Source organism: Brachyhypopomus gauderio, chromosome 18 (assembly GCF_052324685.1).
Source record: "Brachyhypopomus gauderio isolate BG-103 chromosome 18, BGAUD_0.2, whole genome shotgun sequence".
Lineage (NCBI taxonomy): Eukaryota > Metazoa > Chordata > Actinopteri > Gymnotiformes > Hypopomidae > Brachyhypopomus > Brachyhypopomus gauderio.
Window position 1 is genome coordinate 12,944,202 of NC_135228.1, and position 21,053 is coordinate 12,965,254.

The window sequence follows — 21,053 nt, forward strand, 5'->3', positions numbered from 1 at the left end:
TAAGTAGTTTAGATTGATGAAAAAGTTTGTTATAAAGATTCTTGTAGGTGCTATTTTGCTAGATTATTAAGACCCATAGATTATTTGATTGATATATGAGCATTATAAATTGCTTTCTTTGCAGCCATAGTTTTAAAATAACTAAGCTAGCATACCAGTGTGTATTTGAGTGTGTGTATGTATGTTTGTGCATGAGCACACGCATATGTGCATATGTGTGTGCATGTGGGTGTGTGAGAGATAGAGAGACGTCAGGACTGTCTGCCCAGGGCACGAGGGCTGAGGCAGAATTGAATGCGAGAAAGAGAAAGACAAAGACATTGTGTGTGCATGAATGAGGCAGGAGGACAATATAGATGTTTGGAGGCCCAGGGCCGTCAAGAGCGGAAGCAAGGAGACAGGAGGAGGAGTGAGGTGCAGACCAGAAGAATGAGGATGTGACAGGCACTGCTGAAATAATATACAGATCTTACATCATATTCTGTTGTTTTTATATATTAACACAGACTGATGTAATAATGTTGCTTAAAAAATTGAGCATCTGAAAGAACCACTCTGCAGAAATAGTATAACATGCACTATAATCAAAAACTCATTTTCCATCATTTTTAGAAGACAAAACAAAACCAACATGACTCTGAAAGGAAATCAAACTGGCTTTCAAGAGAAACCCTTTACCCAGACATTCATCACACACCATTCCATATAATACACACCCATAGAATACCCTAGACAGAACTTTTTAGCATGCAAAAGTCTACAGCAGCTGGAGGTGTCTACAACAGGGGTTATTGTGTATACATAACTTCACTATAGCCATTGTTGGTTAAATTTTGTTTTTTGTCTCTTTTTTTGGTATTTAAGTGCTGACTCATAATACGAGACTCTATGAATCGTGCAGTAAATAATAATTATGGAGGGAAACATGCGTCCGGTAGTACCTCTTAGCAAGTCCACTTACATTAATAATTCTGTTTTTTCCCTTATCATATATTCATACTACAAAATAAATCATGATTGGTTTTCTAATTGTTTACTCAAAACAGGGTCCCTTCAGCATACCTGTGGCTACTTAAACTGTCAGATATAAAGCTGCTGTGATATATTATGATAGCTAGACCCTTATTTCTGAACATATGATAAATTACTGCAGGCAGGTTTCATGCTATCTGTCCTCTCCTTGTCCATATCCTTGTCTCTCCTTGTCTGTTAACATCTGCATTTACCTACATTTGGTATTGAGTTAAACACCTGCCATCATGTAGATCGTGGAACAGGTGAGACAACCATCTAAACATTGACAACCACACACACACACACACACACACACACACACACAAGGACATATACAAACAAACACCTACAAGAACAGATCTACACACGCAGACACACCCAGAGGGAGGGGCCACGGGCCAATTCGTGATATCTGCACATATATCAGAATGTAAAGTATTGAACCATATGAAAGTTTGTGGTTTGTGTCTCATTAATTTGAGTGTATGAATTCCTTATTGTTTATATGTATATCCTGTAAGTTCCAACAATTCAATCTCACTAGGTCAGGTAACTGGGGAATCCACGACTGGGGAATCGCCGACTCATCTGGCTGCCGTCCAAAAACACGAGAACATGAAAACGAAACTCTCCCGAGAACCAGCAACACCACGCAGAAGAAAAAAAACAATGTACATGTACTCCACATTTTCGTTATTATTATTTTTTTTACCATTTAAACACTCCATAGTCCCAAGTTGCCAGAATTATTTCATCTCTCCGTTGCAATGAACATAGATATAATCAATCGCACTATTTCTCAAGTGCTGTCACAATAACTTAAACACAGTGTTGTAGTAAAGTTGTAAGAAAGGTGAGGATTTTGTGTGGTTACTGTTTTGAAAGCATTCTTGAAAGTTTTTTACATTCTTCAGAGATATCTTCAGCGGTGCCACGGTTCTCTCTCCGCGTTCCCATTGGCTGTAGCTAGACGCTGCTGCCGACTCTCAGTCGCCGAATGCTAGATATTAAACATGCTAGATGGAAGGAGTCGAACGAGGTGGCTCTGTCTCTACCCGGCTATACTATAATCCGAGCGGACAGAGATCATGGTACATCACTGAAATCTGTCGGAGGCGGTTTATGTATGTATGTGGATAATAATTGGGCCACTAACTTTTGTGTACGAGAGCAGTTATGCTCGCCCGATCTTGAGATACTTACGGTGTCCTTTAGACCCTTTTATCTCCCCCGTGAGTTTGGGCAGGTGACTGTAATTTTGGTTTATGTGCCTGGTCCGGATTATGAGGGAGCAGCTCTCAGAATTATGGAAAGTTATAACAGTGCCCTCTTACACTCCGCGAATCAACCTGTTTTTATTTTGGGTGATTTTAATAAATGTGATCTGTCTGTATGCTTGCCTAATTTGCATATGTATGTGGATTGCCCGACTCGCTTAACACGGACATTGGATCAGTGCTATGGGAACATTTTGGAGGCCTATAAGTCTGTGTGCCGACCACCTCTGGGTAAGTCAGACCATAATGTTGTGCATCTTTTACCAAAGTATAAAGCAAAATTGAAGCAAAGTAAGCCACTAACAAAGACTGTTAACTTATGGACTGAACAAAGTATAGGAAAAATGAGGGTTTGTTTGGAAGACACGGATTGGCAGGTGTTCTTTGATAACTGTTGTGATGAACATGAATTAACTGACACCATTGTTTCATATATTATATTTTGTGAGGGTAACGTAACTGAGAGTAAGGTAATTAAACTGTTTCCAAACAATAAACCATGGCTAACAAGCGAATTGAAGGACTGTATAAAAGAGAAGAAAATTGCTTTTAGGAATGGGGATGGGGAGGTGGTTAGGGAGAAAACTAGGGAACTTCGTGGGAAGATTAAAAAGGCAAAACTGGAATACAAGGATAAGATTGAGAAACAGTTTTGTTCAGGCAATGCCAGACAAGCTTGGGTAGGTCTGGATCAGATGATGGGTAGGACAAAGAGGGTAACACCTAATCTTACGTGTGGTTCGCTGCTTGTGGATGATTTGAATATATTTTATAGTAGGTTTGATATAGGAGATTTTAAAATACAGTGTGAGGGGGTTTTGAGTAGTATCCCTTCATATTCACCAATAAAATTGACAGAGAATGAGGTTGCAACCAGTCTTAACTGTGTACAGCCTAGGAAGTCTCCAGGCCCAGATGGCCTTGGCGGTCGTGTAATTAAGGCTTGTGTCCATCAGCTGAAAGGAGTCTTTACTCAGCTCTTTCAGCGTTTATTAGATAAAGGTGTTGTCCCACATTCTTGGAAATTGACTAATATTATGCCTCTGCCTAAGAAAGTTGGGGCATCTGCTTTTAATGATTTTCGGCCAGTAGCCCTGACCTCTATTTTGTGTAAAACAATGGAAAGGGTTGTTAAAAAGCATCTCATATCCAGCATAGAGAGTGATCTTGATCCACTTCAGTTTGCGTACAAGAGTCAGAGGAGTGCTGAGGATGCTATTCTTATGCTCTGTGATAAAGTAAGTTGCCATCTACAGCAGCCAAAGGCCTACGCTAGAGCCCTTTTTGTAGATTTTAGTGCGGCATTTAATACAATGAAAACATATATTTTATTACAGCGTTTGGTAGAACTAGAGGTAAATGGTGGTATCATCTTATGGATTAAAGACTTCTTGACTGACCGCCCTCAACGTGTGAGCTTGAATGGGTCAGTATCAGATTGGATGGTTGTAAATAGTGGTGCACCTCAGGGATGTGTTTTATCCCCAGTGTTGTTTTCTATTTATACAAATAGTTTTAGAATTTGTGAATCTGGTTTTTATTTATTTAAATACGCAGATGACATGGCACTCCTCGGTTTATTTAATGGGAAGGAAGGCCATGATGGGGGACGGTTTCAGGAGCATGTTAGTGCTTTTCAGGAGTGGTGTGAGTTGAGTAGGTTGGAAATTAATGAGGAGAAGACAAAGGAGATGATTTTTCATAGGAGAGGCCACAGTGAATCCCAGCCTCTGGTGAGTATCAATGGGAAGGCAATAGAAGTAGTCAGTTGTTTTAAATATCTGGGCACAGTTTTGGACAGTGGTTTGGCCTTTGAGGGAAACTGTGAGTTTATATATAAGAAAGCTCTGCAGCGTATTTATCTCATCAAAAAACTGTGCGAGTTTGAGGTTAGTCCAAATATTGTGGAACTAGCATATCGCTCTTTGGTCGAAAGTGTACTGTGTTACAATGTTACAGTCTGGTTTGGGAACCTGAGCTGTAAGGGCAAAGGGAAGCTTATGAGAATAGTAAAATTAGGTAGTAAACTAGTAGGAAGAGGACAGAGACTTATGAAGGATCTTTATAGGGATCGTGTGCAAAGGAAGGCATTTAAGATTATAAAGGATCCTCTACACCCAATGAACTCACAATTTGAACTGCTGCCATCAGGTAGACGGTATAGAGTGCCAAAAGCTACTAGGAATATTTATAAGCGAGCTTTTTTATCAAATGCTGTAGAAATTATGAATGAATGAATTATTATTATTATTATTTTTTTCTCTCTGTTGTTATATGTTAAATGTTATATGTTGTGGGGGTATGCCATGAGTGATCAAAGATGAATTTCCACACTGTGGACAATAAATGTTAGTCTATTCTATTCTATTCTATTCTAGATATCTGCCAGTCGTCTGCGACCAGTCGGCGACGGCTCGGCGAGTGTCTTTCAGCGTCTTTCAGCAGTTCACACTACACGACTGAGCGAGCGACGAGTGATCGCCGATTTGCCTCCGACCACAGTTTTTGTCGGCGATCAGTCGGCGACTGAAAAACCAGCCTAAAATTGTGTAGTGTGAACCAGGCTTAAGTGGAAGTGTCCCAAGGAAGGTTTCAGCCTTTAGTGGTTAATTTTATTCATAGAGTTTATTACTTCATTTCAAAATGATGTGGAAAAAAATGGAATACAAGAATTATATTTTGTTGTAAAATGATAACATTACTGTCTCATCTGGCTCCGTCCCTCTGTCATGTTTTGCCAACTATTCGTTTAGCCCCTCCTGTCTTTCAGTCTTGTCTTCCATATGTCTCGTTCTGTTGATCATGCTCCCTTGTCTATAACTCCGCCTCTCTATGTGTCTCAGATGTTTCTACTCCTGTTAAAGTGATTGGTTTGGTATTTAATCCCTGTGTGTTCCAGTCTTTCCTTGTAGGTTATTGTGGTTGTGAGTCTGTTTTACTGTGTCTACATGATTATCTCCTTATCTGGTGTTAGTTTGTGGTTATGCTTTCAGTCCATCTTTCCATCCATCCATCCATTATCTACCGCTTATCCGGAACCGGGTCGCGGAGGTAGCAGTCTGAGCAGGGAAACCCAAACCTCCCTCTCCCCAGACACCTCAGCCAGCTCCTCGGGTGGAACACCGAGACGTTCCCAGGCCAGTCAAGAGACATAGTCTCACCAACGTGTCCTGGGTCTTCCTCGGGGCCTCCTCCCAGGGGGACATGCCTGGAACACCTCCCTAGGAAGGCGTCCAGGGGGCATCCGAAACTCATGACCATAGGTGAGAGTAGGAACGTAAATCGACCGGTAAATCGAGAGCTTCGCCTTTTGGCTCAGCTCCTTCTTCACCACAACGGACCGGTACAGCGACCGCATTACTGCGGAAGCTGCACCAATCCGTCTGTCAATCTCACGCTCCATTCTTCTCTCACTCGTGAACAAGATCCCGAGATACTTAAACTCCTCCACTTGAGGCAGGACTTCTCCACCCACCTGAAGGGAGCAAGCTACCCTTTTCCGGTCGAGAACCATGGCCTCGGACTTAGAGGTGCTGATTCTCATCCCAGCTGCTTCACACTCGGCTGCAAACCGCCCCAATGCATGCTGAAGGTCCTGGCCTGAAGACGCCAAAAGAACAACATCATCTGCAAATAGCAGAGATGAAATCCTGCGGTCTCCAAACAGGACTCCCTCCGGCCCTTGGCTGCGCCTTGAGATCCTGTCCATAAAAATTATGAACAGGACCGGTGACAAGGGGCAGCCCTGACGGAGTCCAACATGCACCGGGAACAGGTCCGACTTACTGCCAGCAATGCGAACCAAACTCCTGCTCCGATCATACAGAGACCGGACAGCCCTTAGTAGAGGACCCCCGATTCCATACTCCTGGAGCACCCCCCACAGAATATCACGAGGGACACGATTGAATGCCTTCTCCAGATCCACAAAACACATGTGGACTGGTTGGGCATACTCCCACGAACCCTCGAGCACCCTATGAAGGGTATAAAGCTGGCCCAGTGTTCCACGGCCAGGACGAAAGCCGCATTGTTCCTCTTGGATCCGAGGTTCGACTATCGGCCGAACTCTCCTTTCCAGTACCCTAGAGTAGACCTTACCAGGAAGGCTAAGAAGTGTGATACCCCAATAATTGGGGCACACTCTCCGGTCCTCTTTTTAAAAAGTGGAACCACCACCCAAGTCTGCCACTCCAGAGGAACTGTCCCAGATTGCCATGCGATGTTGCAGAGGCGTGTCAACCAAGACAACCCCACAACATCCAGAGACTTAAGATACTCATTAAGATACGAATCTCATCCACTCCCGCTGCCTTGCCACTGGGGAGTTTGCGAACCACCTCAGTGACTTCGGCTTGGGTGATGGACGGGCCCACCACTGAGTCGTCAGTCTCCGCTTCCTCAATGGAAAACATGACAGAGGGATTTAGGAGATCCTCAAAGTATTCCTTCCACCGTGTGACAATATCCTCAGTCGAGGTCAACAGGTCCCCACCCGCACTGTAAACAGTGTTGACAGAGTACTGCTTATCCCTTCTGAGGTGCCGGACGGTTTGCCAGAATCTCTTTGAGGCCGACCGATAGTCCTCCTCCATGGCCTCAGCAAACTCTTCCCAGCTCTGAGTTGTTGCTTCTGCCACTGCCTGAGCCACCGCACGCCTGGTCTGCCGATACCTATCAGCTGTCTCGGGAGTCCCAGTGGCCAACATGGCCCGATAGGACTCCTTCTTCAGCTTGACGGCATCCCGTACTTCCGGTGTCCACCATCTGGTACAGGGGTTGCCGCCGCAACAGGCACCAGTGATCTTGCGGCCACAACTCAGTACAGCAGCTTCAACAATAGAGTCGGAGAACATGGTCCACTCAGATTCCATGTCCCCCGACTCCCTCGAAAGCTGGGAAAAGCTTTCCCGGAGGTGGCAGTTGTAGACCACCCTGACAGAGTGTTCAGCAAGGCGTTCCCAGCAGACCCTCACAATACGTTTGGGTCTTCCAGGTCTGTCCAGCCCCCTCCTCTGCCAGCGGATCCAACTTACCACCAGGTAGTGATCAGTTGACAGCTCAGCCCCTCTCCTTACCCGAGTGTCCAAAACATAGGGCCGGAGATCAGATGAAACGACAACAAAGTCGATCATCGACCTCCGACCTAAGGTGTCCTGGTGTCAAGTGCACTTGTGGATACCCCTATGCTCGAACATGGTGTTCGTTATGGACAAACCATGACTAGAACAGAAGTCCAATAGCAAAACACCACTCTGGTTCAGATCGGGGGGGGGGGGGGGCAATTCCTCCCAATCACGCCCCTCCAGGTGTCACTGTCATTGCCCACGTGAGCATTGAAGTCCCCCAGTAGAACAATGGAGTCCCCTGTTGGAGCACTTCTCAGTACCCCTCCCAGGGACTCCAAGAAGGCTGAATACTCTGTGCTGCTATTTGGTCCATAGGCACAAACAACGGCCAGAGCCCTGCTCCCAACTCTAAGGTGAAGACAGGCAACCCTCTCGTTCACCGGGGTAAACTCCAACACATAACGACTAAGCTGGGGAGCTATGAGAACGCCCACACCAGCCCGCCGCCGTTCACCATGAGCAACTCCAGAGAAATGAAGAGTCCAGCCCCTCTCAAGGAGCTGGGTTCCAGAGCCCATGCTGCGCATAGAGGTGAGCCCAACTATCTCTAGCCGGTACCGCTCAGCCTCCCGCACAAGCTCGGGCTCTTTTCCCCCTAGTGTGGTGACATTCCATGTCCCAACAGCTAGCTGCCCTGTCCAAGGATCAGGCCGCCGAGGTCCCCGCCTTCGGCTGCCACCTAATCCACACTGCACCGGTCCCCTACGATAGCCTCTGCGGGTGGTGAACCCACAGGAGGTTGAGCCCACGTCACCAGTTCGGGCTGGGCTTACGAGCCCCAACCCCGGGCCTGGCTCCAGGGTGGGGCCCCGGCTGCGCCATACCGGGCGACGTCACTGATCTTTTATTGATGTTGTTGTTCATAGGGGGTCTTCGTGAACTGCTCTTAGTCTGGCTTGTCACCTAGGACCTGTTTGCCATGGGAGACCCTATGTTACGACCACTGCTGGTCGTTGCGTTGCTGGTATCTGACGCTACAGGTCCAGACGTGTCTCTCCTCCAACCATGTCACTCTCCCTCTTCCTGGTTGTTGTGAATTGGCTGTTCACCGCCCAAGACCCACAGTCCCGCCTTTAAAAGACCGACAAATCAGCAAGACGAGGAGATCTTTCTCCATATTGGCGTTTGGTGTGGTTTAGTAGCGTTCGTTCGATTGTTTGGTTGGTTTTCTGGTTTCATTGACTTTGTATTATTTCGTCCCTGAACTTAAGTCTGGATTTGCCCATTTTGGTCTTGGTAGCTGATGTGTATATATATATATATATATATATATATATATATATATATATATATATATGTGTGTATTTGTATATAAATAGTGTGTAAGTGTAAATATCTGTGTTAATAATCTTGCTTGTTTATTCGTCCCAGACGGGAAGAAAGGACACGACGCTCTTTTGGTTATACCGTTCTCTTTGTTTTGTCATAGGTAGTTAGGGTAGGTTATTGTCATTTACTTTCATTTCTTTAAATATGCATCAGGTTAGGTAGTAGATATTAGATATATATATATACTATAATAATATTATAGTAGATATAATATTAGTAGATATTATTTTGGTTAGAGACGTTTGTTTGTTATTTTGAGCATTGGGTCGTGTCCTGGAGTTACATCCCTTGGCCATAATTTGAATAAATATCAATAATTTTTCATCATATCTATCACAGTCTCTCTTTCATAAAATACTCATTCTTTGTTAGGGCTATAGCCTAGAGCAGGGGTACTCAACTGGCGGACCGCGGTCCGGATCCGGACCTGAACACAGTCCTGTCCGGACCCAATCTCATTCCTGATTAACTGGATACGGACCAAAAAAAATCGGAGCATTTCTTTTAGGGCTCCGTCACGAGTGTTACGTTTGCCACCCCCACTCAACAACTTACGTTCGCCACCCCAAACCCCCCCGCTCAACAACTTACGTTTGCCACTCCCCCCCCCCCCCACACCCCTCCGCTCAACAACTTACGTTCGCAACCCCCGCTGCACCGGACCTCAGGTCACAGGTATCTGCCAAAATTGGACCGCGGACAAATTTAGTTGAGTACCCCTGGCCTAGAGTAGTCGCAACACCCTACCAGGGGACACAATGCCCCAGGCAACATAGCCCCCAGGATCATTCAAGCACGCAAACCCCTCCACCACAGTAAGGTGGTTTTGTGTAGTAAGTGTTTTGTGCCCTGTGGTCTCCAGCATACTTGATACATGTATATGGTTTAAGTATTCTTTGAGTTTGAATCTATTTAGTCTTATCTTGTGTGTCCTGTGTGTATTATAGTTACTTTATCAGCCTGTGTGTTATGTTACTCTTATTGTGGTCATTGTTGGTTGGCTTCATCTCCTCATTGTGCCTTACCATCCTGCTGCCATCCGTCTTAGCTTGGTTGAGCTAACAGGGGTTAACAATATGAATATAATAAATATGAGTATAATAAAACCTGCTCTCTATTGCGCATGTGTCAGCCTCCTTCTAGTAATACATTACAACTACATACAAACTGTGTTGCATCTCATGGTTTTCTTTAGCAAGTTCCATAAAAATAAATTTACATAAGCAATACAACCACAGAAATAGTATAGCATATTTCAGGAAAGATCCATTTGCCCATTAAGGACATGGCTTCTGTTAATTTTAGATTAGCACAAACAAGTACATGCATACACTCAGGACATATTCTATTTGGTCCAGGCTATCAACTGAAACTGAAAGCTCAGAAGCTCAAAAACTTTAACAACCAAGAAAGTTAATGGGAATGTAGTTGGAATGTGGTTTCTTTTAAAAACATTCTTTAAATATGTAACAGCTTTAAAAAGACATACACAGCATACCTGTAACACCGTGTGCAGCGTGAAGGATGAGACACGGATCATTGGCTCTTGCAACAGACGTCACTGCTTTATTTATACAATAGCGCAGGGAGCGCACAAATAACACGTAACCCATACACACAACGGGTAGACTCAGACAACGACGAGCACAAGACACTGCGCGAACGCACATTAAATAGACAGACCACATAAGCCCCGCGTGATTACGAGACGAGCCACAGGTGAAACGGATAATCACAAGACACACCCGCATCCACGGAGATACACTGACGCAGACGAGTAGTCGTAGATGACGTGAACACACGCCCCAAAGGGAGGGTTCGGGGACTGTAACGTGACAATACGATAGTGTCATTGTCAGAATACACATATTGTCTGTGGAATATGGATCAATTCAAAGTAAAAAAAATTTCAAATTACATCATATTTTGTTGATTTTATATATTTACCCACTCTGATGTAATAATGTTGCTTCAAAAATTGAGCATCTGAAAGAACAGTTTTACTCTGTAAATAGTATAACATATTTAAGGAATGATTTCAGGAACATTAAGGGCATATTCTGTTCATTTCAGATTAGCACAAGATCTTTCACATATTCCTTTTTTAATTTTCTATGAACTGAAATCTCAGAAGCTTAAAAACTTTAAAGCACAGAGCTGAAACTAGAAAGTGAATGGGAATGTAATTTCCAGGTTACTGCAGATGTTTCTGAGAAAACAAAACCAAAGCCAAAACTGTGACAACAGTAAGATTCCTTAGATGTTTTAAAAGACATACACAGCATACCATAATGTCTTTGTGAGGATTACAAATACTGTTTGCAACTTATACATGTGTTGTTTGTTCAACATGGCGCAACTTGCAAAGGTAGTTTTCCTTTTTCATTTTTAGATTTTATTTACACACTCATATATACTACTTTTGGTTTTAAATATGTACACATACTGATGTAATAATGTTGCTAGAAAAAAAATTGCATCTCAAATTGTTAAACCTTTGGTAGTGTTACACCTTGTATATATTGGAGTTATTTAATATAGTTTTATTTCATTTGTGCAATAATTTTGGTTCCCTGAAATACACTTATACTATTTGTGGCAATTGACACATTGTATTTTTAACAGGATGCTTTGTATTACTTTTGGGGATATATGGAACATTTTGATGAGATTGAGTTCACTGGTCATGGATGTCTCCATAAGGGTGATATGCTGATGCGCAAAATAGAGAATACGAGTTTTTACCATGCTGGTATTTACTGTGGGAAGAAAGAAGTCATTGAGTTTACATTTAAAAGCCTTGATTTACATGTTTGTTGGTTAATTGGCTTGTGGTTTTCATAACGTCTGAGTAATACACTCTAAATGTCATGTCAAACCTTGTCTTTAAGCTCTGCAGGAAAAGCCTCAGTTATCTGGTTTGATGAGTTTACCATCAATCAACTATTCGGAGACCCGTGGAGAAATATACAAAATAGGTTTAAATCGTTTCCAGACTGAAAAGTTGAGAGTTTTTCGACTCAGAGCTGGTGTTCCTGCAGCACTTGATGATAATATAGAAAATGCCATGGAGAGGAACATTGAGTATCATCTCACAAATTTCAACTGTCTCCACTTTGCTCTTTGCATTTTGGAGGTAAGTCAAGTCCCAGAAGCCACAATGTACACTTGGGTCTGGTTTATTTTTAAGGTATATACAGCACCCCACATAATTATTGGCACCCCTGGTAAAATGTGGTAAAAGCCTTTATATATATTATATAAAAAATATATATATATATATATATATATATATATATATATATATATATATTTTATTTTTTTATTTTTTTTTTTGCAGAAGCATAATCACACTAATAAAACATTTAGAAAAAAGCAACCTTCCACTCAAGTGGGGGAAAAAAGAAAAAATCCCTGACTAAGAAATAATTATTTTCTATAAAATGAAATAAATGTATTTGAATAATTTATGTAATTTCTACTGTAGTATATATAGTATATCTCTTATATATACACTACCGTTCAAAAGTTTGGGGTCACCTAGACAATTTTGTGTTTTCCCTGAAATCTCATACTTTTATTTATCAAATGAGTTGCAAAATGAATAGAAATATAGTCCAGACATTGACAAGGTAGAAATAATGTTTTTTTTATTTATTTGAAATCATTTTCTACTTTAAACTTTGCTTTAGTCAAAGAATGCTCCCTTAGCAGCAATTACAGCATTGCAGACCTTTGGCATTCTAGCTGTTAATTTGCTGAGGTAATCTAGAGAAATTTCACCCCATGCTTCCAGAAGCCGCTCCCACAAGTTTGATTGGGTTAATGGGCACTTTTTTCGTACCATACGGTCAAGCTGCTCCCACAACAGCTCAATGGGGTTGAGATCTGGTGACTGCGCTGGCCACTCCATTACCGATAAAACACCAGCTGCCTGCTTCTTCTCTAAATAGTTTGTGCATAATTTGGAGGTGTGCTTTGGGTCATTGTCCTGTTGCAGGATGAAATTGGCTCCAATCAAGCGCTGTCCACAGGGTATGGCATGGTGTTGCAAAATGGAGTGATAGCCTTCCTTATTCAAAATCCCTTTTACCTTGTTCAAATCTCCCACTTTACCAGCACCAAAGCAACCCCAGACATTACCTCCACCAGGGGTGTAATTACTTACTTTCTGAGGTGTATGCAAACATACTATCGGCGCCCCCGAACGAAAGTTGATGACGGGGAGGGGGGGGGGGGGGCGGCGAACGTAAGATGGCCACAAATTAAGTATTATATCTCATCGATTTGGCGCCCCCTCTAGTGTAGCACCCCTATGCATCGCATAAGCTGCATGCCCCCTTTTTGCGCCACTGACCTCCACCATGTTTGACAGATGGTGTCAGGCACTCTTCCAGCATCTTTTCAGTTGTTCTGCGTCTCACAAATGTTCGTCTGTGTGATCCAAACATTTCAAACTTTGATTCGTCTGTCCATAACACTTTTTTCCAATCTTCCTCTGTCCAATGTCTGTGTTCTTTTGCCCATATTAATCTTTTTCTTTTATTAGCCAGATATGGCTTTTTCTTTGCCACTCTGCCCTGAAGGCCAGCATCCCAGAGTCGCCTCTTCACTGTAGACGTTGACACTGGCGTTTTGCGGGTACTATTTAATGAAGCTGCCAGTTGAGGACCTGTGAGGCGTCGATTTCTCAAACTGGAGACTCTAATGTACTTGTCTTCTTGCTCAGTTGTGCAGCGGGGCCTTCCACTTCTCCTTCTACTCTGGCTAGAGCCTCCTCTGAAGGGAGTAGTACACACCATTGTAGGAAATCTTCAGTTTCTTGGCAATGTCTCGCATGGAATAGACTTCATTTCTCAGCTACTTCTTGGAGACCAATTATTGCGGAGGGCTACTAGATGAATTCGCATCAATCTAACGAAAAGTTGTTGAGCGGCGGGGGGGGGGGGGGGGGGTGTGGTGGTGTGCATGTGCGAGTGTCAATTGCTAAGCGGAAAGACCGCTAGCAACCGCGGACAATCTATAATAGTAGCAAAAACATAAACGATGCAGCGCTTTGGTGCATGGCACTATAGTGAGCTATTTTTAAAACAAGCCCGCGGGCGACTCGTGACGTCCACGTTGGTGACCCCTGCTCCAGATTCTCAACTAGCTCAAAGGAAGGTCAGTTTTATAGCTTCTCTAATCAGCAAAACTGTTTTCAGCTGTGCTAACCTACTTGCACAAGGGTTTTCAAGGGTTTTCTAAATATCCAATAGCCTCCTTACACAGTTAGCAAACACAATGTACCATTAGAACACTGGAGTGATGGTTGTTGGAAATGGGTCTCCATACATCTATGTAGATATTGCATTTAAAACCAGACGTTTACAGCTAGAATAGTAATTTACCACATTAATAATGTATAGAGTGTATTTTTGATGCATTTAATATTAGCTAAATTGAAAAAGAGAATTGATCAGAAGCCAAAGAATCTTCTTAATCAGGGGTGCTCATAATTATGGAGTGCGCTGTATGTGTGTCGAAGATGTGACCATTGCTCGTGTTTGTCAGAGTCGCTCCATATTTGTTTGTTCTCCAGGTTTTGTGTTAATCTCTGTACTAATAAAGCATGTTTTATATGACCGCTTGATTCTGCACCCCGCCTTGTCCCTTGTGTCACACACAATTGAATTCATTTTAATACTGAAAGTATTTAACAACAAAAAATGTTTGCAGATAAAAGAATGGCCTGCTTCAAGGTAAGACAAATGACCCTAAAAGAATATACAAATGCAAGAATAGCCCTTAAAGCATTTGTACTGTGTATTGTGCCATTAATTGTGCCATGTTAATTGTCTCCTGCATTCTAGACCTGCAGTTGGAGGAGAAGAAATGCAAGGTATAAATTAGTCTTCCAATAAGACAGTATAACCCTAGTTTTTATATAAACCGAATTTCCGATGCTGTTTTTGTTGTTGTTTACTTCTTTGTTTGTGTGTTGTGCTGTTTTGCAGCTCTTTCCTCAAATGTGGTAAGGTCATTTTGAACTGTTTCCATTGTCGTATGCTGTTTCAGCATAACAAAAAGTTTAAGTAGATGCATAAGTGGCCCTGAGGTTTGTTTTTCTTCAAAATTTCTGAAATGAAAAGTTTTTACACTTCCATATTCCAGGTATTCCTCATAAAACATGTTTGGCCATTAGAATTAAAAAAATGTTTTATACATTTTAAGAAATTGCAGTTTTTGTGTCACTACCCCAGTTTTTCAAAAATGACCCCAAGCATTTTGTACAAAATCTCAAGGCTTTGCTTTGGGAACTTTTGATTTTTAACAACTGTGACTGTCAGGATACAATTTCTGTCCCTCTTACACATCTGATGCCTGCATTCTCACCACCAGGTCACAGCAGCATACATGTAAGTATTATCTTCATTTATCAACTCCATGCCTTTTCTGTCACAGAGTAACATGTTGGTCAACAAAGTAGACACTAGTTAGCTAACTACAAAATAAGGTTAGTAGTAATTTTAGCACTTTGTTAGCTGGCTTACTTAGCTAGCTAACATTACAGTAGCTTAGTAAGCTAGCTGATATTACTGCGTTTGTTATGTAGAGACTGTATTCATGATTCCTTGGAATAAAAGCTAACCTGTTAGGCAGGGCTCAAGTTTAGAATTCATTTCAGAGTGTGATCTTGTCAGGGTAAGATTTGAACCTGGAGTCGGTGGCGAGTGTAAGTTGTTGAGTGCGGGGGGGGGGGGGGGGGGGGTGGCGAACGTAAGTTGTATATTGCGATCGATCGCCAGTGGAGGGCGACATAGATATGGATCAGAGGTAAATAAACTAGATTTTTTTTTTGTTTTTTTCGGCGTGTGAAATCAGAAGTGTGCCGTGTGAATACGGTCAAATGTGTGTGTCACACGCTCAATGCGTGAGACTTGAGAACACTGCTGTTAGGTAACCAATTATATCATTATTGACTGGGATTCATGTGTGTGTGCATTAGGGTTGCCTCCTAGGTCTGACAAAAATGTTACCGGAGGGGTTTAAAATGGACACAGCGAGAAAAAAACAGATTTAAACAGTCTGAATCGTGATTTGAACTACCCTAGTTTTTTTAACTACCCTACCCTAGTTTTTTTTTTTTTACTTAGATAGCTACAGTTGTGATCAAATTTATTCAACCCCCAATGCTGCGAAGGGTTTTATGGAATTCAGTGCACATTTGTAATTGTGTTCATAATGAAATCTTACAAGGACTTGTTAAAGAACTAAATGCAACTAAGATAGCATCAATTTTTTTTGTCATAAAGTATTAAATGGCCTTTTTGTGATTTCTTCATTGACACAATTATTCAACCCCTTTACGACTACCACTCCTAAGAACAGAGGTTCATTCCAGTGTTTTCCATCACGTATTGAAAACATCTGTGGATGTCAACGAGCAGCAATCAAGCATGATAAGCACCAATTAGGCAGATTTAAAAGGACTGTGATACTCAGCTCCTTCTAGACATCTACTGGTGTGTTTCCAAGCATGGTGAAGGCAAGAGAATGGTCCCAGAAGACAAGAGAAGAGGTTATTGCTCTTCACAAGAATGGCAATGGATATAAAAAGATTGCGAAGTTGTTAAATATTCCAAGAGACACTATCGGAAGTATCATTCGCAAGTTCAAGTTAAAGGGCACAGTGGAAACATTACCTGGTCGTGGCAGAAAGAAGATCCTGACCGCGACTGCTGTGCGCTACCTGAAGCGTAATGTGGAGAAAAATCCCCGCGTGACTGCTAAGGAACTGAAAAAAGACCTGTCAGATGTGGGCACTGAAGTTTCAGCTCAGACAATAAGGCGCACACTGCATAACGAAGACCTCCATGCCAGAATGCCCAGACGCACCCCCTTGCTGACTCCAAAGAACAAGAAAAGTCGACTGCAGTATGCCAAAAGTCATGTGGACAAGCCACAAAGGTTTTGGAACAGTGTACTGTGGTCAGATGAAACTAAATTAGAACTGTTTGGGACAATGGACCAGCGCTATGTTTGGAGAAGGAAGAACCAGGCTTATGAACAAAAGAACACCTTGCCTACTGTGAAGCATGGCGGGGGGTCAATTATGCTTTGGGGCTGTTTTGCTTCTAATGGTACAGGAAAGCTTCAACGTGTGCAGGGTACCATGAATTCCCTTCAGTACCAGGAGATCTTGGAGGAAAATGTGATGGAGTCAGTCACAAACCTGCGGCTTGGGAGACGTTGGACCTTCCAACAGGACAATGATCCGAAGCACACATCCAAGTCCACTAGAGCATGGTTGAACATGAAAGGCTGGAACATTCTAGAGTGGCCATCGCAATCACCAGACTTAAATCCAATTGAGAACCTCTGGTGGGACCTAAAGAAGGCAGTTGCAGTGTGCAAGCCTAAGAATGTGACTGAACTGGAGGCTTTTGCCCATGAAGAATGGGCTAAGATACCCATAGGTCGCTGCAAGACACTTGTGTCAAGCTATGCTTCACGCTTGAAAGCTGTCATAACTGGAAAAGGATGTTGTACTAAGTACTAAAAAATAATGTCACTAGGGGGTTGAATAAAACTGATAATGATGTGAGCACAGTAAAGACATTTGTGGTTATTCCATCATAAATATTATGTTATGTTTGTCTAATTTATAAGTGCCTCTTTGATATAATTGTAAATAAGATGACTGAAATGATCAAAATCAATGTCAAACTGGCCAAAACACTTTATTTCAGTGGGGGTTGAATAAATTTGATCACAACTGTACATATTGATTTATTGTTTTGTGTGTCATTGTTTTTGTGTGTCAAACATTGTCTGTTTTATGTTCTCTCATCTAGACTATCATGGCTACTCAGAGGCCTGCAAGGAAACCTGTAGACCATGCGTGTCAAACTCATTTGCACCGCGGGCCACATCAGCATAATTGTTACCCACGGAGGGCCATATGTAACTTATAAATGTACCTACTCCTTAATGTTAAATACCTCTGAATTTATTACTTATTCAAGTTACAAATATTACAGATATATTTGAGTAAATGTAAAAAAAAATATTTGCTTGTTGCTCTGTTATTATAACATAAATACTTTAAATTTGTTAGGTTATGAAACCCACATTACTCCATCAATCAACGATCAAACTATCCAAGTGAATAAAAAAATATTTGAAATATATCAAATATATCACATTTACTTTGTTCAAAACTTGAAATATCAAATAACGCTCCTTCTAAAAAAAGACTGAAGTGCGGTGATTTCTTCAGCCACAACAAGGCTAGCTTTTAATGCCGTTTCGTTTGTGGTTGTGAACACATTCTGTTGCATACTTAGCTGAGTGTTTGGTCGCAAAATACCGACGTATATTGTACTCTTTGACATCCGCCACCGCTTCATACCCGTTTTTCTCCTTGAAGAGCAAACATCACATTCCCATCTTTCTTGAAACACCCTTCTATCAGCATCGATGTTTCTCTTCCTGGACATTTTGGGATCATTATTTGTATTTCTCAATTACACTTACTGGGAAAATCGCATCGATGTGGAAACGCTGCAGTGTCGAGATGCCGTTACTTCGCGGGTAGCATAATTGTGGGAAATGTCGTTTTTGCTCACTTTTACTTCTTTGTTTTTTTTGACAATTTAGCTTTTTAAGCTCTCGCTTAACATCTGGCCCGCGGGCCTTGAGTTTGACACCTGTGCTGTAGACCAGTGTTTTTCTTTTTTCCATTAAAATTTTTATTTTATTTTAACATAGTAAACAGGGTAAACAAAAAATAAACAAAAGCTCAAGCGGTACATCATGTGTGACGCTCGGTAAGGAGGCACGACGAACGTCAAACTGTGCAATGATGAACGTTTAATAGTGAACATAAACACGAAGCTCCGTGCGGAGTGCAAACAGCAAAACACAGTACTCACACAGGCACGAAACTTTAGACAAAGACGAGCACTAGACACCGCGCTAACGCACATTAAATAGGTGAATTACACAGACCCACGTGACCTCGAGACAAGGCACAGGTGTAACCACGAACACGCTCACAAACAACCCACACCCACGGAAGTACAAACATGGACATAACGACACGCAGACAACATAGCGGCACGCCCACAGGGAAGGGTCCGGAGCTGTTCCGTAACATCATGTAGAAAAAGACAAAAATCATAGGAAGGTAGACCCGGCGGGTTGAGTATGGCTTATGAGGTCCCCATCAGAAGTTTACAGCATAAATGTACAGAGGTCAAACATTCAGTGACAATACAATGAGGTACTTAGGTACCCAGACATCGCTACCTTCTGACCTCAATCACACCATCAACTAGAAGTGAGGTATTCCATGAAGTAATCCCAGATTCCCAGTTCTGCAGGTCCTATACTCCTTATCCTAGTTAACATGACCTCATATGAGGTGCTTTCACTCATTAGGGTTTTCCATTCTTGGAGTGTTGGACATGTGGGTGATTTCCAGTGTCTTAATAGGACTCTAGCAGCTGTGGTTATCCCCACCATCAGAACTGAAAATACCTTTTTTGTCAATGTTGGGGCTTCTGTCTTATCTTCCAGAAGACACAAACGGGGGGATATTGGTAGGGCTATTCCCACCCATGTCTCCAAAAACTTCAATAGTCTAGGTAAATGGGGAAAGTTAAACCTGAGTCTATGGGGAAAGATAAATGTAATCAAAATGGTAATTGCACCACAATTTAACTATATATCTATGATGTTGCCAATAAATAAGCCTGATCATATCTTTAAACAATACGAAAATGTAATCAGAGAATTTCTTTGGGCAGGGAGGAAACCCAGATTTAAATGGAGCAAGATGTGTGCACCCAGGGAAAAGGGTGGACTTGGTCTCCCAGATGTTAGGCTTTATAATTTGGCGTTTGAGATGGCTAAGATAATTATCCATTGGAGAAGAACAGTGTCTGGCTTAGCATGGGCTACTATTGAGAAAAACCTGGCAGCACCATTCCAGCAGATTTGCGTGCTGTCCCAGTGCTTGAAAAGTAAAGGGACGGACATAAACCCAGTCATTAGGCACTCTCAAGACATGTGGGCCAAGGTTCATAAGATGCACAAAATCCGAAAAAAAAGACTATCAGTAGAAGACCTACCCTTTACAAACCCCACTTGGTCTGCATGTATAATGTGTGGTAGGATTGCTTCCAGTCTTAGGGCCAGAACCTTAGCCAGTATCTTACTGGCTACGTTGATGAGGCTGATTGGCCTGAAGCTAGCCGGGTCTGTATGATCCCTTCCCTTCTTGGGTATCAGAGAAATGAGTCTAAACATAGCATATTCTGCTTTTTTATTGAAAATGTCATGTATTCGGAATTTGCCTTTACAGATTTTTTAAAATAGATTTTCAGTTTTGTCTAGCCAAATCTTTTTCCATAATATTTAATTTTGCTTCCAATTTTTTAATACTATCATTGTGTTCTTCTTTTCTTTGTGAGGTCTTCATTTTCCAAAGCAAAATCATTTGCAATCATTGCAATCATTTTCCCCCTGATGTACGCTTTAGATGCCTCCCAGACCATTGCAATACTTTCTGTGCTACCCAAGTTGATTTAAAAAAATGCGGACAGGTCCTCTGCGAATTCCTTAGAGTATACCTCATCCTGAAGCAGAGACGTGTTCATTCTCCATCTACCTCTTCGAATTCTGTCTGAATGTATCCTTACACAAATCTCAACAGGTGCATGATCTGATATGGAGATAGCATTGATGGTACCATCCACGATGGCATTGGTTAAACTCTGGCAGATCAAAATGTAGTCAATTCTTGAGTGGGACTTGTGGCAGTGCGAGTAAAATGTGTATTCCCTGTTTGTAGGATTGACCAATCGCCAGACATCTATCAGGCCATTATCCTCCATCAGCAGTTGAATGGCAGCCCTATCCCTCGGCGTTGAGATGCAGAGTATTTGCTTTTATCTAATATCCCATCTAAAACTTGGTTAAAGTCTCCTGCTAAAATAATTTGACCTTGGGCGTTACCCAATATACTATTGAGGCCATGGAAGAAAGATGGGTCCTCCTTGTTAGGAGCATATATATTACATTGTGTTATTCTCTCCCCATTTATAGTGGTTTCGAGACAAACAATTCTACCATTATTATCATTATACTCCTTTAACATAGAAAAGTTCAATCTCTTATGGACCAAAATAAGAACTCCGTTACGCCTGCTGGAAAAAGAGCTATAGTGAACATGTCCCACCCAGTCTCTTTTAAATTTTTTAGCTTCATCATCCACTAAATGTGTTTCTTGAATAAATACTATATCTGCTTGTTTATG

The 21,053-nt window shown here is 42.0% G+C and overlaps 1 long non-coding RNA gene across 1 annotated transcript; it reads left to right on the forward strand.

Moving 5' to 3' along the window:
* Positions 1 to 11,022: 11,022 nt before the first annotated feature.
* On the forward strand, positions 11,023 to 17,762 carry LOC143481330 (uncharacterized). The gene is made up of 7 exons (XR_013122011.1): positions 11,023 to 11,117; positions 11,641 to 11,885; positions 14,468 to 14,490; positions 14,602 to 14,630; positions 14,746 to 14,762; positions 15,131 to 15,147; positions 17,587 to 17,762. It is a non-coding gene; the product is annotated as an uncharacterized LOC143481330 (long non-coding RNA).
* The last annotated feature ends 3,291 nt before the right edge of the window (positions 17,763 to 21,053 follow it).